Genomic DNA, 22631 nt, shown 5'->3' with positions numbered 1-22631 from the left:
ATAAAAGGTAATTTAACACGAGAACGGTCACCCATTTTTACTATGGTTTGGTGTTCGAAAAACAAACAAAAATAAAACCAAAAAAAAGGAATGCAACACGAGGACTTCCCAGGAGGTCACCCATCCTAGTACTACTCTCGCCCAAGCACGCTTAACTTCGGAGTTCTGATGGGATCCGGTGCTTTAGTGCTGGTATGATCGCATCCGTCATATCCTGCGTCCTCCTTCCTCTTATGCCCACACCTCCGTGCTCGGCTCGCCCACGGCACTGGACATCCTTCCTCCGCACAAAGTACCCGAAAAACGCCCCTTAAAACAAATAAAAGGTAATTTAACACGAGAACGGTCACCCATTTTTACTATGGTTTGGTGTTCGAAAAACAAACAAAAATAAAACCAAAAAAAAGGAATGCAACACGAGGACTTCCCAGGAGGTCACCCATCCTAGTACTACTCTCGCCCAAGCACGCTTAACTTCGGAGTTCTGATGGGATCCGGTGCTTTAGTGCTGGTATGATCGCATCCGTCATATCCTGCGTCCTCCTTCCTCTTATGCCCACACCTCCGTGCTCGGCTCGCCCACGGCACTGGACATCCTTCCTCCGCACAAAGTACCCGAAAAACGCCCCTTAAAACAAATAAAAGGTAATTTAACACGAGAACGGTCACCCATTTTTACTATGGTTTGGTGTTCGAAAAACAAACAAAAATAAAACCAAAAAAAAGGAATGCAACACGAGGACTTCCCAGGAGGTCACCCATCCTAGTACTACTCTCGCCCAAGCACGCTTAACTTCGGAGTTCTGATGGGATCCGGTGCTTTAGTGCTGGTATGATCGCATCCGTCATATCCTGCGTCCTCCTTCCTCTTATGCCCACACCTCCGTGCTCGGCTCGCCCACGGCACTGGACATCCTTCCTCCGCACAAAGTACCCGAAAAACGCCCCTTAAAACAAATAAAAGGTAATTTAACACGAGAACGGTCACCCATTTTTACTATGGTTTGGTGTTCGAAAAACAAACAAAAATAAAACCAAAAAAAAGGAATGCAACACGAGGACTTCCCAGGAGGTCACCCATCCTAGTACTACTCTCGCCCAAGCACGCTTAACTTCGGAGTTCTGATGGGATCCGGTGCTTTAGTGCTGGTATGATCGCATCCGTCATATCCTGCGTCCTCCTTCCTCTTATGCCCACACCTCCGTGCTCGGCTCGCCCACGGCACTGGACATCCTTCCTCCGCACAAAGTACCCGAAAAACGCCCCTTAAAACAAATAAAAGGTAATTTAACACGAGAACGGTCACCCATTTTTACTATGGTTTGGTGTTCGAAAAACAAACAAAAATAAAACCAAAAAAAAGGAATGCAACACGAGGACTTCCCAGGAGGTCACCCATCCTAGTACTACTCTCGCCCAAGCACGCTTAACTTCGGAGTTCTGATGGGATCCGGTGCTTTAGTGCTGGTATGATCGCATCCGTCATATCCTGCGTCCTCCTTCCTCTTATGCCCACACCTCCGTGCTCGGCTCGCCCACGGCACTGGACATCCTTCCTCCGCACAAAGTACCCGAAAAAACGCCCCTTAAAACAAATAAAAGGTAATTTAACACGAGAACGGTCACCCATTTTTACTATGGTTTGGTGTTCGAAAAACAAACAAAAATAAAACCAAAAAAAAGGAATGCAACACGAGGACTTCCCAGGAGGTCACCCATCCTAGTACTACTCTCGCCCAAGCACGCTTAACTTCGGAGTTCTGATGGGATCCGGTGCTTTAGTGCTGGTATGATCGCATCCGTCATATCCTGCGTCCTCCTTCCTCTTATGCCCACACCTCCGTGCTCGGCTCGCCCACGGCACTGGACATCCTTCCTCCGCACAAAGTACCCGAAAAACGCCCCTTAAAACAAATAAAGGTAATTTAACACGAGAACGGTCACCCATTTTTACTATGGTTTGGTGTTCGAAAAACAAACAAAAATAAAACCAAAAAAAAAGGAATGCAACACGAGGACTTCCCAGGAGGTCACCCATCCTAGTACTACTCTCGCCCAAGCACGCTTAACTTCGGAGTTCTGATGGGATCCGGTGCTTTAGTGCTGGTATGATCGCATCCGTCATATCCTGCGTCCTCCTTCCTCTTATGCCCACACCTCCGTGCTCGGCTCGCCCACGGCACTGGACATCCTTCCTCCGCACAAAGTACCCGAAAAACGCCCCTTAAAACAAATAAAAGGTAATTTAACACGAGAACGGTCACCCATTTTTACTATGGTTTGGTGTTCGAAAAACAAACAAAAATAAAACCAAAAAAAAAGGAATGCAACACGAGGACTTCCCAGGAGGTCACCCATCCTAGTACTACTCTCGCCCAAGCACGCTTAACTTCGGAGTTCTGATGGGATCCGGTGCTTTAGTGCTGGTATGATCGCATCCGTCATATCCTGCGTCCTCCTTCCTCTTATGCCCACACCTCCGTGCTCGGCTCGCCCACGGCACTGGACATCCTTCCTCCGCACAAAGTACCCGAAAAACGCCCCTTAAAACAAATAAAAGGTAATTTAACACGAGAACGGTCACCCATTTTTACTATGGTTTGGTGTTCGAAAAACAAACAAAAATAAAACCAAAAAAAAAGGAATGCAACACGAGGACTTCCCAGGAGGTCACCCATCCTAGTACTACTCTCGCCCAAGCACGCTTAACTTCGGAGTTCTGATGGGATCCGGTGCTTTAGTGCTGGTATGATCGCATCCGTCATATCCTGCGTCCTCCTTCCTCTTATGCCCACACCTCCGTGCTCGGCTCGCCCACGGCACTGGACATCCTTCCTCCGCACAAAGTACCCGAAAAACGCCCCTTAAAACAAATAAAAGGTAATTTAACACGAGAACGGTCACCCATTTTTACTATGGTTTGGTGTTCGAAAAACAAACAAAAATAAAACCAAAAAAAAAGGAATGCAACACGAGGACTTCCCAGGAGGTCACCCATCCTAGTACTACTCTCGCCCAAGCACGCTTAACTTCGGAGTTCTGATGGGATCCGGTGCTTTAGTGCTGGTATGATCGCATCCGTCATATCCTGCGTCCTCCTTCCTCTTATGCCCACACCTCCGTGCTCGGCTCGCCCACGGCACTGGACATCCTTCCTCCGCACAAAGTACCCGAAAAACGCCCCTTAAAACAAATAAAAGGTAATTTAACACGAGAACGGTCACCCATTTTTACTATGGTTTGGTGTTCGAAAAACAAACAAAAATAAAACCAAAAAAAAAGGAATGCAACACGAGGACTTCCCAGGAGGTCACCCATCCTAGTACTACTCTCGCCCAAGCACGCTTAACTTCGGAGTTCTGATGGGATCCGGTGCTTTAGTGCTGGTATGATCGCATCCGTCATATCCTGCGTCCTCCTTCCTCTTATGCCCACACCTCCGTGCTCGGCTCGCCCACGGCACTGGACATCCTTCCTCCGCACAAAGTACCCGAAAAACGCCCCTTAAAACAATAAAAGGTAATTTAACACGAGAACGGTCACCCATTTTTACTATGGTTTGGTGTTCGAAAAACAAACAAAAATAAAACCAAAAAAAAGGAATGCAACACGAGGACTTCCCAGGAGGTCACCCATCCTAGTACTACTCTCGCCCAAGCACGCTTAACTTCGGAGTTCTGATGGGATCCGGTGCTTTAGTGCTGGTATGATCGCATCCGTCATATCCTGCGTCCTCCTTCCTCTTATGCCCACACCTCCGTGCTCGGCTCGCCCACGGCACTGGACATCCTTCCTCCGCACAAAGTACCCGAAAAACGCCCCTTAAAACAAATAAAAGGTAATTTAACACGAGAACGGTCACCCATTTTTACTATGGTTTGGTGTTCGAAAAACAAACAAAAATAAAACCAAAAAAAAAGGAATGCAACACGAGGACTTCCCAGGAGGTCACCCATCCTAGTACTACTCTCGCCCAAGCACGCTTAACTTCGGAGTTCTGATGGGATCCGGTGCTTTAGTGCTGGTATGATCGCATCCGTCATATCCTGCGTCCTCCTTCCTCTTATGCCCACACCTCCGTGCTCGGCTCGCCCACGGCACTGGACATCCTTCCTCCGCACAAAGTACCCGAAAAAACGCCCCTTAAAACAAATAAAAGGTAATTTAACACGAGAACGGTCACCCATTTTTACTATGGTTTGGTGTTCGAAAAACAAACAAAAATAAAACCAAAAAAAAGGAATGCAACACGAGGACTTCCCAGGAGGTCACCCATCCTAGTACTACTCTCGCCCAAGCACGCTTAACTTCGGAGTTCTGATGGGATCCGGTGCTTTAGTGCTGGTATGATCGCATCCGTCATATCCTGCGTCCTCCTTCCTCTTATGCCCACACCTCCGTGCTCGGCTCGCCCACGGCACTGGACATCCTTCCTCCGCACAAAGTACCCGAAAAACGCCCCTTAAAACAAATAAAAGGTAATTTAACACGAGAACGGTCACCCATTTTTACTATGGTTTGGTGTTCGAAAAACAAACAAAAATAAAACCAAAAAAAAAGGAATGCAACACGAGGACTTCCCAGGAGGTCACCCATCCTAGTACTACTCTCGCCCAAGCACGCTTAACTTCGGAGTTCTGATGGGATCCGGTGCTTTAGTGCTGGTATGATCGCATCCGTCATATCCTGCGTCCTCCTTCCTCTTATGCCCACACCTCCGTGCTCGGCTCGCCCACGGCACTGGACATCCTTCCTCCGCACAAAGTACCCGAAAAACGCCCCTTAAAACAAATAAAAGGTAATTTAACACGAGAACGGTCACCCATTTTTACTATGGTTTGGTGTTCGAAAAACAAACAAAAATAAAACCAAAAAAAAGGAATGCAACACGAGGACTTCCCAGGAGGTCACCCATCCTAGTACTACTCTCGCCCAAGCACGCTTAACTTCGGAGTTCTGATGGGATCCGGTGCTTTAGTGCTGGTATGATCGCATCCGTCATATCCTGCGTCCTCCTTCCTCTTATGCCCACACCTCCGTGCTCGGCTCGCCCACGGCACTGGACATCCTTCCTCCGCACAAAGTACCCGAAAAACGCCCCTTAAAACAAATAAAAGGTAATTTAACACGAGAACGGTCACCCATTTTTACTATGGTTTGGTGTTCGAAAAACAAACAAAAATAAAACCAAAAAAAAAGGAATGCAACACGAGGACTTCCCAGGAGGTCACCCATCCTAGTACTACTCTCGCCCAAGCACGCTTAACTTCGGAGTTCTGATGGGATCCGGTGCTTTAGTGCTGGTATGATCGCATCCGTCATATCCTGCGTCCTCCTTCCTCTTATGCCCACACCTCCGTGCTCGGCTCGCCCACGGCACTGGACATCCTTCCTCCGCACAAAGTACCCGAAAAACGCCCCTTAAAACAAATAAAAGGTAATTTAACACGAGAACGGTCACCCATTTTTACTATGGTTTGGTGTTCGAAAAACAAACAAAAATAAAACCAAAAAAAAGGAATGCAACACGAGGACTTCCCAGGAGGTCACCCATCCTAGTACTACTCTCGCCCAAGCACGCTTAACTTCGGAGTTCTGATGGGATCCGGTGCTTTAGTGCTGGTATGATCGCATCCGTCATATCCTGCGTCCTCCTTCCTCTTATGCCCACACCTCCGTGCTCGGCTCGCCCACGGCACTGGACATCCTTCCTCCGCACAAAGTACCCGAAAAACGCCCCTTAAAACAAATAAAAGGTAATTTAACACGAGAACGGTCACCCATTTTTACTATGGTTTGGTGTTCGAAAAACAAACAAAAATAAAACCAAAAAAAAAGGAATGCAACACGAGGACTTCCCAGGAGGTCACCCATCCTAGTACTACTCTCGCCCAAGCACGCTTAACTTCGGAGTTCTGATGGGATCCGGTGCTTTAGTGCTGGTATGATCGCATCCGTCATATCCTGCGTCCTCCTTCCTCTTATGCCCACACCTCCGTGCTCGGCTCGCCCACGGCACTGGACATCCTTCCTCCGCACAAAGTACCCGAAAAACGCCCCTTAAAACAAATAAAAGGTAATTTAACACGAGAACGGTCACCCATTTTTACTATGGTTTGGTGTTCGAAAAACAAACAAAAATAAAACCAAAAAAAAGGAATGCAACACGAGGACTTCCCAGGAGGTCACCCATCCTAGTACTACTCTCGCCCAAGCACGCTTAACTTCGGAGTTCTGATGGGATCCGGTGCTTTAGTGCTGGTATGATCGCATCCGTCATATCCTGCGTCCTCCTTCCTCTTATGCCCACACCTCCGTGCTCGGCTCGCCCACGGCACTGGACATCCTTCCTCCGCACAAAGTACCCGAAAAACGCCCCTTAAAACAAATAAAAGGTAATTTAACACGAGAACGGTCACCCATTTTTACTATGGTTTGGTGTTCGAAAAACAAACAAAAATAAAACCAAAAAAAAAGGAATGCAACACGAGGACTTCCCAGGAGGTCACCCATCCTAGTACTACTCTCGCCCAAGCACGCTTAACTTCGGAGTTCTGATGGGATCCGGTGCTTTAGTGCTGGTATGATCGCATCCGTCATATCCTGCGTCCTCCTTCCTCTTATGCCCACACCTCCGTGCTCGGCTCGCCCACGGCACTGGACATCCTTCCTCCGCACAAAGTACCCGAAAAAACGCCCCTTAAAACAAATAAAAGGTAATTTAACACGAGAACGGTCACCCATTTTTACTATGGTTTGGTGTTCGAAAAACAAACAAAAATAAAACCAAAAAAAAAGGAATGCAACACGAGGACTTCCCAGGAGGTCACCCATCCTAGTACTACTCTCGCCCAAGCACGCTTAACTTCGGAGTTCTGATGGGATCCGGTGCTTTAGTGCTGGTATGATCGCATCCGTCATATCCTGCGTCCTCCTTCCTCTTATGCCCACACCTCCGTGCTCGGCTCGCCCACGGCACTGGACATCCTTCCTCCGCACAAAGTACCCGAAAAACGCCCCTTAAAACAAATAAAAGGTAATTTAACACGAGAACGGTCACCCATTTTTACTATGGTTTGGTGTTCGAAAAACAAACAAAAATAAAACCAAAAAAAAAGGAATGCAACACGAGGACTTCCCAGGAGGTCACCCATCCTAGTACTACTCTCGCCCAAGCACGCTTAACTTCGGAGTTCTGATGGGATCCGGTGCTTTAGTGCTGGTATGATCGCATCCGTCATATCCTGCGTCCTCCTTCCTCTTATGCCCACACCTCCGTGCTCGGCTCGCCCACGGCACTGGACATCCTTCCTCCGCACAAAGTACCCGAAAAACGCCCCTTAAAACAAATAAAAGGTAATTTAACACGAGAACGGTCACCCATTTTTACTATGGTTTGGTGTTCGAAAAACAAACAAAAATAAAACCAAAAAAAAAGGAATGCAACACGAGGACTTCCCAGGAGGTCACCCATCCTAGTACTACTCTCGCCCAAGCACGCTTAACTTCGGAGTTCTGATGGGATCCGGTGCTTTAGTGCTGGTATGATCGCATCCGTCATATCCTGCGTCCTCCTTCCTCTTATGCCCACACCTCCGTGCTCGGCTCGCCCACGGCACTGGACATCCTTCCTCCGCACAAAGTACCCGAAAAAACGCCCCTTAAAACAAATAAAAGGTAATTTAACACGAGAACGGTCACCCATTTTTACTATGGTTTGGTGTTCGAAAAACAAACAAAAATAAAACCAAAAAAAAAGGAATGCAACACGAGGACTTCCCAGGAGGTCACCCATCCTAGTACTACTCTCGCCCAAGCACGCTTAACTTCGGAGTTCTGATGGGATCCGGTGCTTTAGTGCTGGTATGATCGCATCCGTCATATCCTGCGTCCTCCTTCCTCTTATGCCCACACCTCCGTGCTCGGCTCGCCCACGGCACTGGACATCCTTCCTCCGCACAAAGTACCCGAAAAACGCCCCTTAAAACAAATAAAAGGTAATTTAACACGAGAACGGTCACCCATTTTTACTATGGTTTGGTGTTCGAAAAACAAACAAAAATAAAACCAAAAAAAAAGGAATGCAACACGAGGACTTCCCAGGAGGTCACCCATCCTAGTACTACTCTCGCCCAAGCACGCTTAACTTCGGAGTTCTGATGGGATCCGGTGCTTTAGTGCTGGTATGATCGCATCCGTCATATCCTGCGTCCTCCTTCCTCTTATGCCCACACCTCCGTGCTCGGCTCGCCCACGGCACTGGACATCCTTCCTCCGCACAAAGTACCCGAAAAACGCCCCTTAAAACAAATAAAAGGTAATTTAACACGAGAACGGTCACCCATTTTTACTATGGTTTGGTGTTCGAAAAACAAACAAAAATAAAACCAAAAAAAAGGAATGCAACACGAGGACTTCCCAGGAGGTCACCCATCCTAGTACTACTCTCGCCCAAGCACGCTTAACTTCGGAGTTCTGATGGGATCCGGTGCTTTAGTGCTGGTATGATCGCATCCGTCATATCCTGCGTCCTCCTTCCTCTTATGCCCACACCTCCGTGCTCGGCTCGCCCACGGCACTGGACATCCTTCCTCCGCACAAAGTACCCGAAAAACGCCCCTTAAAACAAATAAAAGGTAATTTAACACGAGAACGGTCACCCATTTTTACTATGGTTTGGTGTTCGAAAAACAAACAAAAATAAAACCAAAAAAAGGAATGCAACACGAGGACTTCCCAGGAGGTCACCCATCCTAGTACTACTCTCGCCCAAGCACGCTTAACTTCGGAGTTCTGATGGGATCCGGTGCTTTAGTGCTGGTATGATCGCATCCGTCATATCCTGCGTCCTCCTTCCTCTTATGCCCACACCTCCGTGCTCGGCTCGCCCACGGCACTGGACATCCTTCCTCCGCACAAAGTACCCGAAAAACGCCCCTTAAAACAAATAAAAGGTAATTTAACACGAGAACGGTCACCCATTTTTACTATGGTTTGGTGTTCGAAAAACAAACAAAAATAAAACCAAAAAAAAAGGAATGCAACACGAGGACTTCCCAGGAGGTCACCCATCCTAGTACTACTCTCGCCCAAGCACGCTTAACTTCGGAGTTCTGATGGGATCCGGTGCTTTAGTGCTGGTATGATCGCATCCGTCATATCCTGCGTCCTCCTTCCTCTTATGCCCACACCTCCGTGCTCGGCTCGCCCACGGCACTGGACATCCTTCCTCCGCACAAAGTACCCGAAAAACGCCCCTTAAAACAAATAAAAGGTAATTTAACACGAGAACGGTCACCCATTTTTACTATGGTTTGGTGTTCGAAAAACAAACAAAAATAAAACCAAAAAAAAGGAATGCAACACGAGGACTTCCCAGGAGGTCACCCATCCTAGTACTACTCTCGCCCAAGCACGCTTAACTTCGGAGTTCTGATGGGATCCGGTGCTTTAGTGCTGGTATGATCGCATCCGTCATATCCTGCGTCCTCCTTCCTCTTATGCCCACACCTCCGTGCTCGGCTCGCCCACGGCACTGGACATCCTTCCTCCGCACAAAGTACCCGAAAAACGCCCCTTAAAACAAATAAAAGGTAATTTAACACGAGAACGGTCACCCATTTTTACTATGGTTTGGTGTTCGAAAAACAAACAAAAATAAAACCAAAAAAAAGGAATGCAACACGAGGACTTCCCAGGAGGTCACCCATCCTAGTACTACTCTCGCCCAAGCACGCTTAACTTCGGAGTTCTGATGGGATCCGGTGCTTTAGTGCTGGTATGATCGCATCCGTCATATCCTGCGTCCTCCTTCCTCTTATGCCCACACCTCCGTGCTCGGCTTCGCCCACGGCACTGGACATCCTTCCTCCGCACAAAGTACCCGAAAAAACGCCCCTTAAAACAAATAAAAGGTAATTTAACACGAGAACGGTCACCCATTTTTACTATGGTTTGGTGTTCGAAAAACAAACAAAAATAAAACCAAAAAAAAGGAATGCAACACGAGGACTTCCCAGGAGGTCACCCATCCTAGTACTACTCTCGCCCAAGCACGCTTAACTTCGGAGTTCTGATGGGATCCGGTGCTTTAGTGCTGGTATGATCGCATCCGTCATATCCTGCGTCCTCCTTCCTCTTATGCCCACACCTCCGTGCTCGGCTCGCCCACGGCACTGGACATCCTTCCTCCGCACAAAGTACCCGAAAAACGCCCCTTAAAACAAATAAAAGGTAATTTAACACGAGAACGGTCACCCATTTTTACTATGGTTTGGTGTTCGAAAAACAAACAAAAATAAAACCAAAAAAAAAGGAATGCAACACGAGGACTTCCCAGGAGGTCACCCATCCTAGTACTACTCTCGCCCAAGCACGCTTAACTTCGGAGTTCTGATGGGATCCGGTGCTTTAGTGCTGGTATGATCGCATCCGTCATATCCTGCGTCCTCCTTCCTCTTATGCCCACACCTCCGTGCTCGGCTCGCCCACGGCACTGGACATCCTTCCTCCGCACAAAGTACCCGAAAAACGCCCCTTAAAACAAATAAAAGGTAATTTAACACGAGAACGGTCACCCATTTTTACTATGGTTTGGTGTTCGAAAAACAAACAAAAATAAAACCAAAAAAAAAGGAATGCAACACGAGGACTTCCCAGGAGGTCACCCATCCTAGTACTACTCTCGCCCAAGCACGCTTAACTTCGGAGTTCTGATGGGATCCGGTGCTTTAGTGCTGGTATGATCGCATCCGTCATATCCTGCGTCCTCCTTCCTCTTATGCCCACACCTCCGTGCTCGGCTCGCCCACGGCACTGGACATCCTTCCTCCGCACAAAGTACCCGAAAAACGCCCCTTAAAACAAATAAAAGGTAATTTAACACGAGAACGGTCACCCATTTTTACTATGGTTTGGTGTTCGAAAAACAAACAAAAATAAAACCAAAAAAAAGGAATGCAACACGAGGACTTCCCAGGAGGTCACCCATCCTAGTACTACTCTCGCCCAAGCACGCTTAACTTCGGAGTTCTGATGGGATCCGGTGCTTTAGTGCTGGTATGATCGCATCCGTCATATCCTGCGTCCTCCTTCCTCTTATGCCCACACCTCCGTGCTCGGCTCGCCCACGGCACTGGACATCCTTCCTCCGCACAAAGTACCCGAAAAAACGCCCCTTAAAACAAATAAAAGGTAATTTAACACGAGAACGGTCACCCATTTTTACTATGGTTTGGTGTTCGAAAAACAAACAAAAATAAAACCAAAAAAAAAGGAATGCAACACGAGGACTTCCCAGGAGGTCACCCATCCTAGTACTACTCTCGCCCAAGCACGCTTAACTTCGGAGTTCTGATGGGATCCGGTGCTTTAGTGCTGGTATGATCGCATCCGTCATATCCTGCGTCCTCCTTCCTCTTATGCCCACACCTCCGTGCTCGGCTCGCCCACGGCACTGGACATCCTTCCTCCGCACAAAGTACCCGAAAAACGCCCCTTAAAACAAATAAAAGGTAATTTAACACGAGAACGGTCACCCATTTTTACTATGGTTTGGTGTTCGAAAAACAAACAAAAATAAAACCAAAAAAAAAGGAATGCAACACGAGGACTTCCCAGGAGGTCACCCATCCTAGTACTACTCTCGCCCAAGCACGCTTAACTTCGGAGTTCTGATGGGATCCGGTGCTTTAGTGCTGGTATGATCGCATCCGTCATATCCTGCGTCCTCCTTCCTCTTATGCCCACACCTCCGTGCTCGGCTCGCCCACGGCACTGGACATCCTTCCTCCGCACAAAGTACCCGAAAAACGCCCCTTAAAACAAATAAAAGGTAATTTAACACGAGAACGGTCACCCATTTTTACTATGGTTTGGTGTTCGAAAAACAAACAAAAATAAAACCAAAAAAAAAGGAATGCAACACGAGGACTTCCCAGGAGGTCACCCATCCTAGTACTACTCTCGCCCAAGCACGCTTAACTTCGGAGTTCTGATGGGATCCGGTGCTTTAGTGCTGGTATGATCGCATCCGTCATATCCTGCGTCCTCCTTCCTCTTATGCCCACACCTCCGTGCTCGGCTCGCCCACGGCACTGGACATCCTTCCTCCGCACAAAGTACCCGAAAAACGCCCCTTAAAACAAATAAAAGGTAATTTAACACGAGAACGGTCACCCATTTTTACTATGGTTTGGTGTTCGAAAAACAAACAAAAATAAAACCAAAAAAAAAGGAATGCAACACGAGGACTTCCCAGGAGGTCACCCATCCTAGTACTACTCTCGCCCAAGCACGCTTAACTTCGGAGTTCTGATGGGATCCGGTGCTTTAGTGCTGGTATGATCGCATCCGTCATATCCTGCGTCCTCCTTCCTCTTATGCCCACACCTCCGTGCTCGGCTCGCCCACGGCACTGGACATCCTTCCTCCGCACAAAGTACCCGAAAAACGCCCCTTAAAACAAATAAAAGGTAATTTAACACGAGAACGGTCACCCATTTTTACTATGGTTTGGTGTTCGAAAAACAAACAAAAATAAAACCAAAAAAAAGGAATGCAACACGAGGACTTCCCAGGAGGTCACCCATCCTAGTACTACTCTCGCCCAAGCACGCTTAACTTCGGAGTTCTGATGGGATCCGGTGCTTTAGTGCTGGTATGATCGCATCCGTCATATCCTGCGTCCTCCTTCCTCTTATGCCCACACCTCCGTGCTCGGCTCGCCCACGGCACTGGACATCCTTCCTCCGCACAAAGTACCCGAAAAACGCCCCTTAAAACAAATAAAAGGTAATTTAACACGAGAACGGTCACCCATTTTTACTATGGTTTGGTGTTCGAAAAACAAACAAAAATAAAACCAAAAAAAAAGGAATGCAACACGAGGACTTCCCAGGAGGTCACCCATCCTAGTACTACTCTCGCCCAAGCACGCTTAACTTCGGAGTTCTGATGGGATCCGGTGCTTTAGTGCTGGTATGATCGCATCCGTCATATCCTGCGTCCTCCTTCCTCTTATGCCCACACCTCCGTGCTCGGCTCGCCCACGGCACTGGACATCCTTCCTCCGCACAAAGTACCCGAAAAAACGCCCCTTAAAACAAATAAAAGGTAATTTAACACGAGAACGGTCACCCATTTTTACTATGGTTTGGTGTTCGAAAAACAAACAAAAATAAAACCAAAAAAAAAGGAATGCAACACGAGGACTTCCCAGGAGGTCACCCATCCTAGTACTACTCTCGCCCAAGCACGCTTAACTTCGGAGTTCTGATGGGATCCGGTGCTTTAGTGCTGGTATGATCGCATCCGTCATATCCTGCGTCCTCCTTCCTCTTATGCCCACACCTCCGTGCTCGGCTCGCCCACGGCACTGGACATCCTTCCTCCGCACAAAGTACCCGAAAAACGCCCCTTAAAACAAATAAAAGGTAATTTAACACGAGAACGGTCACCCATTTTTACTATGGTTTGGTGTTCGAAAAACAAACAAAAATAAAACCAAAAAAAAAGGAATGCAACACGAGGACTTCCCAGGAGGTCACCCATCCTAGTACTACTCTCGCCCAAGCACGCTTAACTTCGGAGTTCTGATGGGATCCGGTGCTTTAGTGCTGGTATGATCGCATCCGTCATATCCTGCGTCCTCCTTCCTCTTATGCCCACACCTCCGTGCTCGGCTCGCCCACGGCACTGGACATCCTTCCTCCGCACAAAGTACCCGAAAAACGCCCCTTAAAACAAATAAAAGGTAATTTAACACGAGAACGGTCACCCATTTTTACTATGGTTTGGTGTTCGAAAAACAAACAAAAATAAAACCAAAAAAAAGGAATGCAACACGAGGACTTCCCAGGAGGTCACCCATCCTAGTACTACTCTCGCCCAAGCACGCTTAACTTCGGAGTTCTGATGGGATCCGGTGCTTTAGTGCTGGTATGATCGCATCCGTCATATCCTGCGTCCTCCTTCCTCTTATGCCCACACCTCCGTGCTCGGCTCGCCCACGGCACTGGACATCCTTCCTCCGCACAAAGTACCCGAAAAACGCCCCTTAAAACAAATAAAAGGTAATTTAACACGAGAACGGTCACCCATTTTTACTATGGTTTGGTGTTCGAAAAACAAACAAAAATAAAACCAAAAAAAAAGGAATGCAACACGAGGACTTCCCAGGAGGTCACCCATCCTAGTACTACTCTCGCCCAAGCACGCTTAACTTCGGAGTTCTGATGGGATCCGGTGCTTTAGTGCTGGTATGATCGCATCCGTCATATCCTGCGTCCTCCTTCCTCTTATGCCCACACCTCCGTGCTCGGCTCGCCCACGGCACTGGACATCCTTCCTCCGCACAAAGTACCCGAAAAACGCCCCTTAAAACAAATAAAAGGTAATTTAACACGAGAACGGTCACCCATTTTTACTATGGTTTGGTGTTCGAAAAACAAACAAAAATAAAACCAAAAAAAAAGGAATGCAACACGAGGACTTCCCAGGAGGTCACCCATCCTAGTACTACTCTCGCCCAAGCACGCTTAACTTCGGAGGTCACCCATCCTAGTACTACTCTCGCCCAAGCACGCTTAACTTCGGAGTTCTGATGGGATCCGGTGCTTTAGTGCTGGTATGATCGCATCCATCATATCCTGCGTCCTCCTTCCTCTTATGCCCACACCTCCGTGCTCGGCTCGCCCACGGCACTGGACATCCTTCCTCCGCACAAAGTACCCGAAAAAACGCCCCTTAAAACAAATAAAAGGTAATTTAACACGAGAACGGTCACCCATTTTTACTATGGTTTGGTGTTCGAAAAACAAACAAAAATAAAACCAAAAAAAAAAGGAATGCAACACGAGGACTTCCCAGGAGGTCACCCATCCTAGTACTACTCTCGCCCAAGCACGCTTAACTTCGGAGTTCTGATGGGATCCGGTGCTTTAGTGCTGGTATGATCGCATCCGTCATATCCTGCGTCCTCCTTCCTCTTATGCCCACACCTCCGTGCTCGGCTCGCCCACGGCACTGGACATCCTTCCTCCGCACAAAGTACCCGAAAAACGCCCCTTAAAACAAATAAAAGGTAATTTAACACGAGAACGGTCACCCATTTTTACTATGGTTTGGTGTTCGAAAAACAAACAAAAATAAAACCAAAAAAAAAGGAATGCAACACGAGGACTTCCCAGGAGGTCACCCATCCTAGTACTACTCTCGCCCAAGCACGCTTAACTTCGGAGTTCTGATGGGATCCGGTGCTTTAGTGCTGGTATGATCGCATCCGTCATATCCTGCGTCCTCCTTCCTCTTATGCCCACACCTCCGTGCTCGGCTCGCCCACGGCACTGGACATCCTTCCTCCGCACAAAGTACCCGAAAAACGCCCCTTAAAACAAATAAAAGGTAATTTAACACGAGAACGGTCACCCATTTTTACTATGGTTTGGTGTTCGAAAAACAAACAAAAATAAAACCAAAAAAAAAGGAATGCAACACGAGGACTTCCCAGGAGGTCACCCATCCTAGTACTACTCTCGCCCAAGCACGCTTAACTTCGGAGTTCTGATGGGATCCGGTGCTTTAGTGCTGGTATGATCGCATCCGTCATATCCTGCGTCCTCCTTCCTCTTATGCCCACACCTCCGTGCTCGGCTCGCCCACGGCACTGGACATCCTTCCTCCGCACAAAGTACCCGAAAAACGCCCCTTAAAACAAATAAAAGGTAATTTAACACGAGAACGGTCACCCATTTTTACTATGGTTTGGTGTTCGAAAAACAAACAAAAATAAAACCAAAAAAAAGGAATGCAACACGAGGACTTCCCAGGAGGTCACCCATCCTAGTACTACTCTCGCCCAAGCACGCTTAACTTCGGAGTTCTGATGGGATCCGGTGCTTTAGTGCTGGTATGATCGCATCCGTCATATCCTGCGTCCTCCTTCCTCTTATGCCCACACCTCCGTGCTCGGCTCGCCCACGGCACTGGACATCCTTCCTCCGCACAAAGTACCCGAAAAACGCCCCTTAAAACAAATAAAAGGTAATTTAACACGAGAACGGTCACCCATTTTTACTATGGTTTGGTGTTCGAAAAACAAACAAAAATAAAACCAAAAAAAAGGAATGCAACACGAGGACTTCCCAGGAGGTCACCCATCCTAGTACTACTCTCGCCCAAGCACGCTTAACTTCGGAGTTCTGATGGGATCCGGTGCTTTAGTGCTGGTATGATCGCATCCGTCATATCCTGCGTCCTCCTTCCTCTTATGCCCACACCTCCGTGCTCGGCTCGCCCACGGCACTGGACATCCTTCCTCCGCACAAAGTACCCGAAAAACGCCCCTTAAAACAAATAAAAGGTAATTTAACACGAGAACGGTCACCCATTTTTACTATGGTTTGGTGTTCGAAAAACAAACAAAAATAAAACCAAAAAAAAGGAATGCAACACGAGGACTTCCCAGGAGGTCACCCATCCTAGTACTACTCTCGCCCAAGCACGCTTAACTTCGGAGTTCTGATGGGATCCGGTGCTTTAGTGCTGGTATGATCGCATCCGTCATATCCTGCGTCCTCCTTCCTCTTATGCCCACACCTCCGTGCTCGGCTCGCCCACGGCACTGGACATCCTTCCTCCGCACAAAGTACCCGAAAAACGCCCCTTAAAACAAATAAAAGGTAATTTAACACGAGAACGGTCACCCATTTTTACTATGGTTTGGTGTTCGAAAAACAAACAAAAATAAAACCAAAAAAAAGGAATGCAACACGAGGACTTCCCAGGAGGTCACCCATCCTAGTACTACTCTCGCCCAAGCACGCTTAACTTCGGAGTTCTGATGGGATCCGGTGCTTTAGTGCTGGTATGATCGCATCCGTCATATCCTGCGTCCTCCTTCCTCTTATGCCCACACCTCCGTGCTCGGCTCGCCCACGGCACTGGACATCCTTCCTCCGCACAAAGTACCCGAAAAACGCCCCTTAAAACAAATAAAAGGTAATTTAACACGAGAACGGTCACCCATTTTTACTATGGTTTGGTGTTCGAAAAACAAACAAAAATAAAACCAAAAAAAAGGAATGCAACACGAGGACTTCCCAGGAGGTCACCCATCCTAGTACTACTCTCGCCCAAGCACGCTTAACTTCGGAGTTCTGATGGGATCCGGTGCTTTAGTGCTGGTATGATCGCATCCGTCATATCCTGCGTCCTCCTTCCTCTTATGCCCACACCTCCGTGCTCGGCTCGCCCACGGCACTGGACATCCTTCCTCCGCACAAAGTACCCGAAAAACGCCCCTTAAAACAAATAAAAGGTAATTTAACACGAGAACGGTCACCCATTTTTACTATGGTTTGGTGTTCGAAAAACAAACAAAAATAAAACCAAAAAAAGGAATGCAACACGAGGACTTCCCAGGAGGTCACCCATCCTAGTACTACTCTCGCCCAAGCACGCTTAACTTCGGAGTTCTGATGGGATCCGGTGCTTTAGTGCTGGTATGATCGCATCCGTCATATCCTGCGTCCTCCTTCCTCTTATGCCCACACCTCCGTGCTCGGCTCGCCCACGGCACTGGACATCCTTCCTCCGCACAAAGTACCCGAAAAACGCCCCTTAAAACAAATAAAAGGTAATTTAACACGAGAACGGTCACCCATTTTTACTATGGTTTGGTGTTCGAAAAACAAACAAAAATAAAACCAAAAAAAAAGGAATGCAACACGAGGACTTCCCAGGAGGTCACCCATCCTAGTACTACTCTCGCCCAAGCACGCTTAACTTCGGAGTTCTGATGGGATCCGGTGCTTTAGTGCTGGTATGATCGCATCCGTCATATCCTGCGTCCTCCTTCCTCTTATGCCCACACCTCCGTGCTCGGCTCGCCCACGGCACTGGACATCCTTCCTCCGCACAAAGTACCCGAAAAACGCCCCTTAAAACAAATAAAAGGTAATTTAACACGAGAACGGTCACCCATTTTTACTATGGTTTGGTGTTCGAAAAACAAACAAAAATAAAACCAAAAAAAAAGGAATGCAACACGAGGACTTCCCAGGAGGTCACCCATCCTAGTACTACTCTCGCCCAAGCACGCTTAACTTCGGAGTTCTGATGGGATCCGGTGCTTTAGTGCTGGTATGATCGCATCCGTCATATCCTGCGTCCTCCTTCCTCTTATGCCCACACCTCCGTGCTCGGCTCGCCCACGGCACTGGACATCCTTCCTCCGCACAAAGTACCCGAAAAACGCCCCTTAAAACAAATAAAAGGTAATTTAACACGAGAACGGTCACCCATTTTTACTATGGTTTGGTGTTCGAAAAACAAACAAAAATAAAACCAAAAAAAAAGGAATGCAACACGAGGACTTCCCAGGAGGTCACCCATCCTAGTACTACTCTCGCCCAAGCACGCTTAACTTCGGAGTTCTGATGGGATCCGGTGCTTTAGTGCTGGTATGATCGCATCCGTCATATCCTGCGTCCTCCTTCCTCTTATGCCCACACCTCCGTGCTCGGCTCGCCCACGGCACTGGACATCCTTCCTCCGCACAAAGTACCCGAAAAACGCCCCTTAAAACAAATAAAAGGTAATTTAACACGAGAACGGTCACCCATTTTTACTATGGTTTGGTGTTCGAAAAACAAACAAAAATAAAACCAAAAAAAAGGAATGCAACACGAGGACTTCCCAGGAGGTCACCCATCCTAGTACTACTCTCGCCCAAGCACGCTTAACTTCGGAGTTCTGATGGGATCCGGTGCTTTAGTGCTGGTATGATCGCATCCGTCATATCCTGCGTCCTCCTTCCTCTTATGCCCACACCTCCGTGCTCGGCTCGCCCACGGCACTGGACATCCTTCCTCCGCACAAAGTACCCGAAAAACGCCCCTTAAAACAAATAAAAGGTAATTTAACACGAGAACGGTCACCCATTTTTACTATGGTTTGGTGTTCGAAAAACAAACAAAAATAAAACCAAAAAAAAAGGAATGCAACACGAGGACTTCCCAGGAGGTCACCCATCCTAGTACTACTCTCGCCCAAGCACGCTTAACTTCGGAGTTCTGATGGGATCCGGTGCTTTAGTGCTGGTATGATCGCATCCGTCATATCCTGCGTCCTCCTTCCTCTTATGCCCACACCTCCGTGCTCGGCTCGCCCACGGCACTGGACATCCTTCCTCCGCACAAAGTACCCGAAAAACGCCCCTTAAAACAAATAAAAGGTAATTTAACACGAGAACGGTCACCCATTTTTACTATGGTTTGGTGTTCGAAAAACAAACAAAAATAAAACCAAAAAAAAAGGAATGCAACACGAGGACTTCCCAGGAGGTCACCCATCCTAGTACTACTCTCGCCCAAGCACGCTTAACTTCGGAGTTCTGATGGGATCCGGTGCTTTAGTGCTGGTATGATCGCATCCGTCATATCCTGCGTCCTCCTTCCTCTTATGCCCACACCTCCGTGCTCGGCTCGCCCACGGCACTGGACATCCTTCCTCCGCACAAAGTACCCGAAAAACGCCCCTTAAAACAAATAAAAGGTAATTTAACACGAGAACGGTCACCCATTTTTACTATGGTTTGGTGTTCGAAAAACAAACAAAAATAAAACCAAAAAAAAAAGGAATGCAACACGAGGACTTCCCAGGAGGTCACCCATCCTAGTACTACTCTCGCCCAAGCACGCTTAACTTCAGAGTTCTGATGGGATCCGGTGCTTTAGTGCTGGTATGATCGCATCCGTCATATCCTGCGTCCTCCTTCCTCTTATGCCCACACCTCCGTGCTCGGCTCGCCCACGGCACTGGACATCCTTCCTCCGCACAAAGTACCCGAAAAACGCCCCTTAAAACAAATAAAAGGTAATTTAACACGAGAACGGTCACCCATTTTTACTATGGTTTGGTGTTCGAAAAACAAACAAAAATAAAACCAAAAAAAAAGGAATGCAACACGAGGACTTCCCAGGAGGTCACCCATCCTAGTACTACTCTCGCCCAAGCACGCTTAACTTCGGAGTTCTGATGGGATCCGGTGCTTTAGTGCTGGTATGATCGCATCCGTCATATCCTGCGTCCTCCTTCCTCTTATGCCCACACCTCCGTGCTCGGCTCGCCCACGGCACTGGACATCCTTCCTCCGCACAAAGTACCCGAAAAACGCCCCTTAAAACAAATAAAAGGTAATTTAACACGAGAACGGTCACCCATTTTTACTATGGTTTGGTGTTCGAAAAACAAACAAAAATAAAACCAAAAAAAAAGGAATGCAACACGAGGACTTCCCAGGAGGTCACCCATCCTAGTACTACTCTCGCCCAAGCACGCTTAACTTCGGAGTTCTGATGGGATCCGGTGCTTTAGTGCTGGTATGATCGCATCCGTCATATCCTGCGTCCTCCTTCCTCTTATGCCCACACCTCCGTGCTCGGCTCGCCCACGGCACTGGACATCCTTCCTCCGCACAAAGTACCCGAAAAACGCCCCTTAAAACAAATAAAAGGTAATTTAACACGAGAACGGTCACCCATTTTTACTATGGTTTGGTGTTCGAAAAACAAACAAAAATAAAACCAAAAAAAAAGGAATGCAACACGAGGACTTCCCAGGAGGTCACCCATCCTAGTACTACTCTCGCCCAAGCACGCTTAACTTCGGAGTTCTGATGGGATCCGGTGCTTTAGTGCTGGTATGATCGCATCCGTCATATCCTGCGTCCTCCTTCCTCTTATGCCCACACCTCCGTGCTCGGCTCGCCCACGGCACTGGACATCCTTCCTCCGCACAAAGTACCCGAAAAACGCCCCTTAAAACAAATAAAAGGTAATTTAACACGAGAACGGTCACCCATTTTTACTATGGTTTGGTGTTCGAAAAACAAACAAAAATAAAACCAAAAAAAAAGGAATGCAACACGAGGACTTCCCAGGAGGTCACCCATCCTAGTACTACTCTCGCCCAAGCACGCTTAACTTCGGAGTTCTGATGGGATCCGGTGCTTTAGTGCTGGTATGATCGCATCCGTCATATCCTGCGTCCTCCTTCCTCTTATGCCCACACCTCCGTGCTCGGCTCGCCCACGGCACTGGACATCCTTCCTCCGCACAAAGTACCCGAAAAACGCCCCTTAAAACAAATAAAAGGTAATTTAACACGAGAACGGTCACCCATTTTTACTATGGTTTGGTGTTCGAAAAACAAACAAAAATAAAACCAAAAAAAAGGAATGCAACACGAGGACTTCCCAGGAGGTCACCCATCCTAGTACTACTCTCGCCCAAGCACGCTTAACTTCGGAGTTCTGATGGGATCCGGTGCTTTAGTGCTGGTATGATCGCATCCGTCATATCCTGCGTCCTCCTTCCTCTTATGCCCACACCTCCGTGCTCGGCTCGCCCACGGCACTGGACATCCTTCCTCCGCACAAAGTACCCGAAAAACGCCCCTTAAAACAAATAAAAGGTAATTTAACACGAGAACGGTCACCCATTTTTACTATGGTTTGGTGTTCGAAAAACAAACAAAAATAAAACCAAAAAAAAGGAATGCAACACGAGGACTTCCCAGGAGGTCACCCATCCTAGTACTACTCTCGCCCAAGCACGCTTAACTTCGGAGTTCTGATGGGATCCGGTGCTTTAGTGCTGGTATGATCGCATCCGTCATATCCTGCGTCCTCCTTCCTCTTATGCCCACACCTCCGTGCTCGGCTCGCCCACGGCACTGGACATCCTTCCTCCGCACAAAGTACCCGAAAAACGCCCCTTAAAACAAATAAAAGGTAATTTAACACGAGAACGGTCACCCATTTTTACTATGGTTTGGTGTTCGAAAAACAAACAAAAATAAAACCAAAAAAAAGGAATGCAACACGAGGACTTCCCAGGAGGTCACCCATCCTAGTACTACTCTCGCCCAAGCACGCTTAACTTCGGAGTTCTGATGGGATCCGGTGCTTTAGTGCTGGTATGATCGCATCCGTCATATCCTGCGTCCTCCTTCCTCTTATGCCCACACCTCCGTGCTCGGCTCGCCCACGGCACTGGACATCCTTCCTCCGCACAAAGTACCCGAAAAACGCCCCTTAAAACAAATAAAAGGTAATTTAACACGAGAACGGTCACCCATTTTTACTATGGTTTGGTGTTCGAAAAACAAACAAAAATAAAACCAAAAAAAAGGAATGCAACACGAGGACTTCCCAGGAGGTCACCCATCCTAGTACTACTCTCGCCCAAGCACGCTTAACTTCGGAGTTCTGATGGGATCCGGTGCTTTAGTGCTGGTATGATCGCATCCGTCATATCCTGCGTCCTCCTTCCTCTTATGCCCACACCTCCGTGCTCGGCTCGCCCACGGCACTGGACATCCTTCCTCCGCACAAAGTACCCGAAAAACGCCCCTTAAAACAAATAAAAGGTAATTTAACACGAGAACGGTCACCCATTTTTACTATGGTTTGGTGTTCGAAAAACAAACAAAAATAAAACCAAAAAAAAGGAATGCAACACGAGGACTTCCCAGGAGGTCACCCATCCTAGTACTACTCTCGCCCAAGCACGCTTAACTTCGGAGTTCTGATGGGATCCGGTGCTTTAGTGCTGGTATGATCGCATCC

The 22631-nt window shown here is 47.8% G+C and overlaps 70 non-coding genes and 1 pseudogene across 70 annotated transcripts; all 71 read right to left on the bottom strand.

The window, feature by feature from the left end:
* Window positions 1-87: 87 nt before the first annotated feature.
* LOC118475336 (5S ribosomal RNA) lies at window positions 88-206 on the bottom strand. The gene has a single exon (XR_004854832.1). It is a non-coding gene; the product is annotated as a 5S ribosomal RNA (ribosomal RNA).
* Window positions 207-406: 200 nt separating this feature from the next.
* LOC118475335 (5S ribosomal RNA) lies at window positions 407-525 on the bottom strand. The gene has a single exon (XR_004854831.1). It is a non-coding gene; the product is annotated as a 5S ribosomal RNA (ribosomal RNA).
* Window positions 526-725: 200 nt separating this feature from the next.
* On the bottom strand, window positions 726-844 carry LOC111591119 (5S ribosomal RNA). The gene has a single exon (XR_004854830.1). It is a non-coding gene; the product is annotated as a 5S ribosomal RNA (ribosomal RNA).
* A 200-nt stretch (window positions 845-1044) lies between these two features.
* Window positions 1045-1163, bottom strand: LOC118475334 (5S ribosomal RNA). The gene has a single exon (XR_004854829.1). It is a non-coding gene; the product is annotated as a 5S ribosomal RNA (ribosomal RNA).
* Window positions 1164-1363: 200 nt separating this feature from the next.
* LOC118475333 (5S ribosomal RNA) lies at window positions 1364-1482 on the bottom strand. The gene has a single exon (XR_004854828.1). It is a non-coding gene; the product is annotated as a 5S ribosomal RNA (ribosomal RNA).
* Window positions 1483-1683: 201 nt separating this feature from the next.
* LOC118475332 (5S ribosomal RNA) lies at window positions 1684-1802 on the bottom strand. The gene has a single exon (XR_004854827.1). It is a non-coding gene; the product is annotated as a 5S ribosomal RNA (ribosomal RNA).
* Window positions 1803-2002: 200 nt separating this feature from the next.
* Window positions 2003-2121, bottom strand: LOC118475330 (5S ribosomal RNA). The gene has a single exon (XR_004854825.1). It is a non-coding gene; the product is annotated as a 5S ribosomal RNA (ribosomal RNA).
* A 201-nt stretch (window positions 2122-2322) lies between these two features.
* On the bottom strand, window positions 2323-2441 carry LOC118475329 (5S ribosomal RNA). The gene has a single exon (XR_004854824.1). It is a non-coding gene; the product is annotated as a 5S ribosomal RNA (ribosomal RNA).
* A 201-nt stretch (window positions 2442-2642) lies between these two features.
* On the bottom strand, window positions 2643-2761 carry LOC118475328 (5S ribosomal RNA). Its single transcript, XR_004854823.1, has one exon. It is a non-coding gene; the product is annotated as a 5S ribosomal RNA (ribosomal RNA).
* A 201-nt stretch (window positions 2762-2962) lies between these two features.
* Window positions 2963-3081, bottom strand: LOC118475327 (5S ribosomal RNA). Its single transcript, XR_004854822.1, has one exon. It is a non-coding gene; the product is annotated as a 5S ribosomal RNA (ribosomal RNA).
* A 201-nt stretch (window positions 3082-3282) lies between these two features.
* LOC118475326 (5S ribosomal RNA) lies at window positions 3283-3401 on the bottom strand. Its single transcript, XR_004854821.1, has one exon. It is a non-coding gene; the product is annotated as a 5S ribosomal RNA (ribosomal RNA).
* A 199-nt stretch (window positions 3402-3600) lies between these two features.
* Window positions 3601-3719, bottom strand: LOC118475324 (5S ribosomal RNA). The gene has a single exon (XR_004854819.1). It is a non-coding gene; the product is annotated as a 5S ribosomal RNA (ribosomal RNA).
* Window positions 3720-3920: 201 nt separating this feature from the next.
* On the bottom strand, window positions 3921-4039 carry LOC118475323 (5S ribosomal RNA). Its single transcript, XR_004854818.1, has one exon. It is a non-coding gene; the product is annotated as a 5S ribosomal RNA (ribosomal RNA).
* Window positions 4040-4240: 201 nt separating this feature from the next.
* LOC111591113 (5S ribosomal RNA) lies at window positions 4241-4359 on the bottom strand. Its single transcript, XR_004854817.1, has one exon. It is a non-coding gene; the product is annotated as a 5S ribosomal RNA (ribosomal RNA).
* A 201-nt stretch (window positions 4360-4560) lies between these two features.
* On the bottom strand, window positions 4561-4679 carry LOC118475322 (5S ribosomal RNA). The gene has a single exon (XR_004854816.1). It is a non-coding gene; the product is annotated as a 5S ribosomal RNA (ribosomal RNA).
* A 200-nt stretch (window positions 4680-4879) lies between these two features.
* Window positions 4880-4998, bottom strand: LOC118475321 (5S ribosomal RNA). The gene has a single exon (XR_004854815.1). It is a non-coding gene; the product is annotated as a 5S ribosomal RNA (ribosomal RNA).
* A 201-nt stretch (window positions 4999-5199) lies between these two features.
* On the bottom strand, window positions 5200-5318 carry LOC118475319 (5S ribosomal RNA). Its single transcript, XR_004854813.1, has one exon. It is a non-coding gene; the product is annotated as a 5S ribosomal RNA (ribosomal RNA).
* Window positions 5319-5518: 200 nt separating this feature from the next.
* Window positions 5519-5637, bottom strand: LOC118475318 (5S ribosomal RNA). The gene has a single exon (XR_004854812.1). It is a non-coding gene; the product is annotated as a 5S ribosomal RNA (ribosomal RNA).
* A 201-nt stretch (window positions 5638-5838) lies between these two features.
* Window positions 5839-5957, bottom strand: LOC118475317 (5S ribosomal RNA). Its single transcript, XR_004854811.1, has one exon. It is a non-coding gene; the product is annotated as a 5S ribosomal RNA (ribosomal RNA).
* Window positions 5958-6157: 200 nt separating this feature from the next.
* LOC118475316 (5S ribosomal RNA) lies at window positions 6158-6276 on the bottom strand. The gene has a single exon (XR_004854810.1). It is a non-coding gene; the product is annotated as a 5S ribosomal RNA (ribosomal RNA).
* Window positions 6277-6477: 201 nt separating this feature from the next.
* LOC118475315 (5S ribosomal RNA) lies at window positions 6478-6596 on the bottom strand. Its single transcript, XR_004854809.1, has one exon. It is a non-coding gene; the product is annotated as a 5S ribosomal RNA (ribosomal RNA).
* A 202-nt stretch (window positions 6597-6798) lies between these two features.
* LOC118475314 (5S ribosomal RNA) lies at window positions 6799-6917 on the bottom strand. Its single transcript, XR_004854808.1, has one exon. It is a non-coding gene; the product is annotated as a 5S ribosomal RNA (ribosomal RNA).
* Window positions 6918-7118: 201 nt separating this feature from the next.
* On the bottom strand, window positions 7119-7237 carry LOC118475313 (5S ribosomal RNA). Its single transcript, XR_004854807.1, has one exon. It is a non-coding gene; the product is annotated as a 5S ribosomal RNA (ribosomal RNA).
* Window positions 7238-7438: 201 nt separating this feature from the next.
* Window positions 7439-7557, bottom strand: LOC118475312 (5S ribosomal RNA). The gene has a single exon (XR_004854806.1). It is a non-coding gene; the product is annotated as a 5S ribosomal RNA (ribosomal RNA).
* Window positions 7558-7759: 202 nt separating this feature from the next.
* Window positions 7760-7878, bottom strand: LOC118475311 (5S ribosomal RNA). The gene has a single exon (XR_004854805.1). It is a non-coding gene; the product is annotated as a 5S ribosomal RNA (ribosomal RNA).
* Window positions 7879-8079: 201 nt separating this feature from the next.
* LOC118475310 (5S ribosomal RNA) lies at window positions 8080-8198 on the bottom strand. Its single transcript, XR_004854804.1, has one exon. It is a non-coding gene; the product is annotated as a 5S ribosomal RNA (ribosomal RNA).
* A 200-nt stretch (window positions 8199-8398) lies between these two features.
* Window positions 8399-8517, bottom strand: LOC118475308 (5S ribosomal RNA). Its single transcript, XR_004854802.1, has one exon. It is a non-coding gene; the product is annotated as a 5S ribosomal RNA (ribosomal RNA).
* A 199-nt stretch (window positions 8518-8716) lies between these two features.
* Window positions 8717-8835, bottom strand: LOC118475307 (5S ribosomal RNA). Its single transcript, XR_004854801.1, has one exon. It is a non-coding gene; the product is annotated as a 5S ribosomal RNA (ribosomal RNA).
* Window positions 8836-9036: 201 nt separating this feature from the next.
* Window positions 9037-9155, bottom strand: LOC118475306 (5S ribosomal RNA). The gene has a single exon (XR_004854800.1). It is a non-coding gene; the product is annotated as a 5S ribosomal RNA (ribosomal RNA).
* A 200-nt stretch (window positions 9156-9355) lies between these two features.
* On the bottom strand, window positions 9356-9474 carry LOC118475305 (5S ribosomal RNA). The gene has a single exon (XR_004854799.1). It is a non-coding gene; the product is annotated as a 5S ribosomal RNA (ribosomal RNA).
* A 200-nt stretch (window positions 9475-9674) lies between these two features.
* On the bottom strand, window positions 9675-9793 carry LOC118475304 (5S ribosomal RNA). Its single transcript, XR_004854798.1, has one exon. It is a non-coding gene; the product is annotated as a 5S ribosomal RNA (ribosomal RNA).
* Window positions 9794-9995: 202 nt separating this feature from the next.
* Window positions 9996-10114, bottom strand: LOC118475303 (5S ribosomal RNA). Its single transcript, XR_004854797.1, has one exon. It is a non-coding gene; the product is annotated as a 5S ribosomal RNA (ribosomal RNA).
* A 201-nt stretch (window positions 10115-10315) lies between these two features.
* Window positions 10316-10434, bottom strand: LOC118475302 (5S ribosomal RNA). The gene has a single exon (XR_004854796.1). It is a non-coding gene; the product is annotated as a 5S ribosomal RNA (ribosomal RNA).
* Window positions 10435-10635: 201 nt separating this feature from the next.
* Window positions 10636-10754, bottom strand: LOC118475301 (5S ribosomal RNA). Its single transcript, XR_004854795.1, has one exon. It is a non-coding gene; the product is annotated as a 5S ribosomal RNA (ribosomal RNA).
* A 200-nt stretch (window positions 10755-10954) lies between these two features.
* LOC118475300 (5S ribosomal RNA) lies at window positions 10955-11073 on the bottom strand. Its single transcript, XR_004854794.1, has one exon. It is a non-coding gene; the product is annotated as a 5S ribosomal RNA (ribosomal RNA).
* Window positions 11074-11275: 202 nt separating this feature from the next.
* Window positions 11276-11394, bottom strand: LOC118475299 (5S ribosomal RNA). The gene has a single exon (XR_004854793.1). It is a non-coding gene; the product is annotated as a 5S ribosomal RNA (ribosomal RNA).
* Window positions 11395-11595: 201 nt separating this feature from the next.
* LOC118475297 (5S ribosomal RNA) lies at window positions 11596-11714 on the bottom strand. The gene has a single exon (XR_004854791.1). It is a non-coding gene; the product is annotated as a 5S ribosomal RNA (ribosomal RNA).
* A 201-nt stretch (window positions 11715-11915) lies between these two features.
* LOC118475296 (5S ribosomal RNA) lies at window positions 11916-12034 on the bottom strand. The gene has a single exon (XR_004854790.1). It is a non-coding gene; the product is annotated as a 5S ribosomal RNA (ribosomal RNA).
* Window positions 12035-12235: 201 nt separating this feature from the next.
* LOC118475295 (5S ribosomal RNA) lies at window positions 12236-12354 on the bottom strand. Its single transcript, XR_004854789.1, has one exon. It is a non-coding gene; the product is annotated as a 5S ribosomal RNA (ribosomal RNA).
* A 200-nt stretch (window positions 12355-12554) lies between these two features.
* LOC118475294 (5S ribosomal RNA) lies at window positions 12555-12673 on the bottom strand. The gene has a single exon (XR_004854788.1). It is a non-coding gene; the product is annotated as a 5S ribosomal RNA (ribosomal RNA).
* Window positions 12674-12874: 201 nt separating this feature from the next.
* On the bottom strand, window positions 12875-12993 carry LOC118475293 (5S ribosomal RNA). The gene has a single exon (XR_004854787.1). It is a non-coding gene; the product is annotated as a 5S ribosomal RNA (ribosomal RNA).
* Window positions 12994-13195: 202 nt separating this feature from the next.
* On the bottom strand, window positions 13196-13314 carry LOC118475292 (5S ribosomal RNA). The gene has a single exon (XR_004854786.1). It is a non-coding gene; the product is annotated as a 5S ribosomal RNA (ribosomal RNA).
* Window positions 13315-13515: 201 nt separating this feature from the next.
* Window positions 13516-13634, bottom strand: LOC118475291 (5S ribosomal RNA). Its single transcript, XR_004854785.1, has one exon. It is a non-coding gene; the product is annotated as a 5S ribosomal RNA (ribosomal RNA).
* A 200-nt stretch (window positions 13635-13834) lies between these two features.
* On the bottom strand, window positions 13835-13953 carry LOC118475290 (5S ribosomal RNA). The gene has a single exon (XR_004854784.1). It is a non-coding gene; the product is annotated as a 5S ribosomal RNA (ribosomal RNA).
* Window positions 13954-14154: 201 nt separating this feature from the next.
* On the bottom strand, window positions 14155-14273 carry LOC118475289 (5S ribosomal RNA). The gene has a single exon (XR_004854783.1). It is a non-coding gene; the product is annotated as a 5S ribosomal RNA (ribosomal RNA).
* Window positions 14274-14474: 201 nt separating this feature from the next.
* Window positions 14475-14641, bottom strand: LOC118475372 (uncharacterized; annotated as a pseudogene).
* A 203-nt stretch (window positions 14642-14844) lies between these two features.
* On the bottom strand, window positions 14845-14963 carry LOC118475288 (5S ribosomal RNA). The gene has a single exon (XR_004854782.1). It is a non-coding gene; the product is annotated as a 5S ribosomal RNA (ribosomal RNA).
* Window positions 14964-15164: 201 nt separating this feature from the next.
* On the bottom strand, window positions 15165-15283 carry LOC118475286 (5S ribosomal RNA). The gene has a single exon (XR_004854780.1). It is a non-coding gene; the product is annotated as a 5S ribosomal RNA (ribosomal RNA).
* Window positions 15284-15484: 201 nt separating this feature from the next.
* Window positions 15485-15603, bottom strand: LOC118475285 (5S ribosomal RNA). The gene has a single exon (XR_004854779.1). It is a non-coding gene; the product is annotated as a 5S ribosomal RNA (ribosomal RNA).
* Window positions 15604-15803: 200 nt separating this feature from the next.
* Window positions 15804-15922, bottom strand: LOC118475284 (5S ribosomal RNA). Its single transcript, XR_004854778.1, has one exon. It is a non-coding gene; the product is annotated as a 5S ribosomal RNA (ribosomal RNA).
* Window positions 15923-16122: 200 nt separating this feature from the next.
* Window positions 16123-16241, bottom strand: LOC118475283 (5S ribosomal RNA). Its single transcript, XR_004854777.1, has one exon. It is a non-coding gene; the product is annotated as a 5S ribosomal RNA (ribosomal RNA).
* Window positions 16242-16441: 200 nt separating this feature from the next.
* LOC118475282 (5S ribosomal RNA) lies at window positions 16442-16560 on the bottom strand. The gene has a single exon (XR_004854776.1). It is a non-coding gene; the product is annotated as a 5S ribosomal RNA (ribosomal RNA).
* Window positions 16561-16760: 200 nt separating this feature from the next.
* LOC118475281 (5S ribosomal RNA) lies at window positions 16761-16879 on the bottom strand. Its single transcript, XR_004854775.1, has one exon. It is a non-coding gene; the product is annotated as a 5S ribosomal RNA (ribosomal RNA).
* A 200-nt stretch (window positions 16880-17079) lies between these two features.
* Window positions 17080-17198, bottom strand: LOC118475280 (5S ribosomal RNA). The gene has a single exon (XR_004854774.1). It is a non-coding gene; the product is annotated as a 5S ribosomal RNA (ribosomal RNA).
* Window positions 17199-17397: 199 nt separating this feature from the next.
* Window positions 17398-17516, bottom strand: LOC118475279 (5S ribosomal RNA). The gene has a single exon (XR_004854773.1). It is a non-coding gene; the product is annotated as a 5S ribosomal RNA (ribosomal RNA).
* Window positions 17517-17717: 201 nt separating this feature from the next.
* LOC118475278 (5S ribosomal RNA) lies at window positions 17718-17836 on the bottom strand. Its single transcript, XR_004854772.1, has one exon. It is a non-coding gene; the product is annotated as a 5S ribosomal RNA (ribosomal RNA).
* A 201-nt stretch (window positions 17837-18037) lies between these two features.
* Window positions 18038-18156, bottom strand: LOC118475277 (5S ribosomal RNA). Its single transcript, XR_004854771.1, has one exon. It is a non-coding gene; the product is annotated as a 5S ribosomal RNA (ribosomal RNA).
* A 201-nt stretch (window positions 18157-18357) lies between these two features.
* LOC118475275 (5S ribosomal RNA) lies at window positions 18358-18476 on the bottom strand. The gene has a single exon (XR_004854769.1). It is a non-coding gene; the product is annotated as a 5S ribosomal RNA (ribosomal RNA).
* Window positions 18477-18676: 200 nt separating this feature from the next.
* Window positions 18677-18795, bottom strand: LOC118475274 (5S ribosomal RNA). Its single transcript, XR_004854768.1, has one exon. It is a non-coding gene; the product is annotated as a 5S ribosomal RNA (ribosomal RNA).
* A 201-nt stretch (window positions 18796-18996) lies between these two features.
* LOC118475273 (5S ribosomal RNA) lies at window positions 18997-19115 on the bottom strand. Its single transcript, XR_004854767.1, has one exon. It is a non-coding gene; the product is annotated as a 5S ribosomal RNA (ribosomal RNA).
* A 201-nt stretch (window positions 19116-19316) lies between these two features.
* On the bottom strand, window positions 19317-19435 carry LOC118475272 (5S ribosomal RNA). The gene has a single exon (XR_004854766.1). It is a non-coding gene; the product is annotated as a 5S ribosomal RNA (ribosomal RNA).
* Window positions 19436-19637: 202 nt separating this feature from the next.
* LOC118475343 (5S ribosomal RNA) lies at window positions 19638-19756 on the bottom strand. The gene has a single exon (XR_004854839.1). It is a non-coding gene; the product is annotated as a 5S ribosomal RNA (ribosomal RNA).
* A 201-nt stretch (window positions 19757-19957) lies between these two features.
* Window positions 19958-20076, bottom strand: LOC118475271 (5S ribosomal RNA). Its single transcript, XR_004854765.1, has one exon. It is a non-coding gene; the product is annotated as a 5S ribosomal RNA (ribosomal RNA).
* A 201-nt stretch (window positions 20077-20277) lies between these two features.
* LOC118475270 (5S ribosomal RNA) lies at window positions 20278-20396 on the bottom strand. Its single transcript, XR_004854764.1, has one exon. It is a non-coding gene; the product is annotated as a 5S ribosomal RNA (ribosomal RNA).
* Window positions 20397-20597: 201 nt separating this feature from the next.
* LOC118475269 (5S ribosomal RNA) lies at window positions 20598-20716 on the bottom strand. The gene has a single exon (XR_004854763.1). It is a non-coding gene; the product is annotated as a 5S ribosomal RNA (ribosomal RNA).
* A 201-nt stretch (window positions 20717-20917) lies between these two features.
* Window positions 20918-21036, bottom strand: LOC118475268 (5S ribosomal RNA). The gene has a single exon (XR_004854762.1). It is a non-coding gene; the product is annotated as a 5S ribosomal RNA (ribosomal RNA).
* Window positions 21037-21236: 200 nt separating this feature from the next.
* LOC118475267 (5S ribosomal RNA) lies at window positions 21237-21355 on the bottom strand. The gene has a single exon (XR_004854761.1). It is a non-coding gene; the product is annotated as a 5S ribosomal RNA (ribosomal RNA).
* A 200-nt stretch (window positions 21356-21555) lies between these two features.
* LOC118475266 (5S ribosomal RNA) lies at window positions 21556-21674 on the bottom strand. The gene has a single exon (XR_004854760.1). It is a non-coding gene; the product is annotated as a 5S ribosomal RNA (ribosomal RNA).
* A 200-nt stretch (window positions 21675-21874) lies between these two features.
* Window positions 21875-21993, bottom strand: LOC118475264 (5S ribosomal RNA). Its single transcript, XR_004854758.1, has one exon. It is a non-coding gene; the product is annotated as a 5S ribosomal RNA (ribosomal RNA).
* A 200-nt stretch (window positions 21994-22193) lies between these two features.
* LOC118475263 (5S ribosomal RNA) lies at window positions 22194-22312 on the bottom strand. Its single transcript, XR_004854757.1, has one exon. It is a non-coding gene; the product is annotated as a 5S ribosomal RNA (ribosomal RNA).
* Window positions 22313-22512: 200 nt separating this feature from the next.
* On the bottom strand, window positions 22513-22631 carry LOC118475262 (5S ribosomal RNA). The gene has a single exon (XR_004854756.1). It is a non-coding gene; the product is annotated as a 5S ribosomal RNA (ribosomal RNA).

The sequence above is a fragment of the Zea mays genome, unplaced genomic scaffold (assembly GCF_902167145.1).
Source record: "Zea mays cultivar B73 unplaced genomic scaffold, Zm-B73-REFERENCE-NAM-5.0 scaffold_43, whole genome shotgun sequence".
Classification (NCBI taxonomy): domain Eukaryota; kingdom Viridiplantae; phylum Streptophyta; class Magnoliopsida; order Poales; family Poaceae; genus Zea; species Zea mays.
This window is presented reverse-complemented; position numbering and strand designations above follow the sequence as displayed.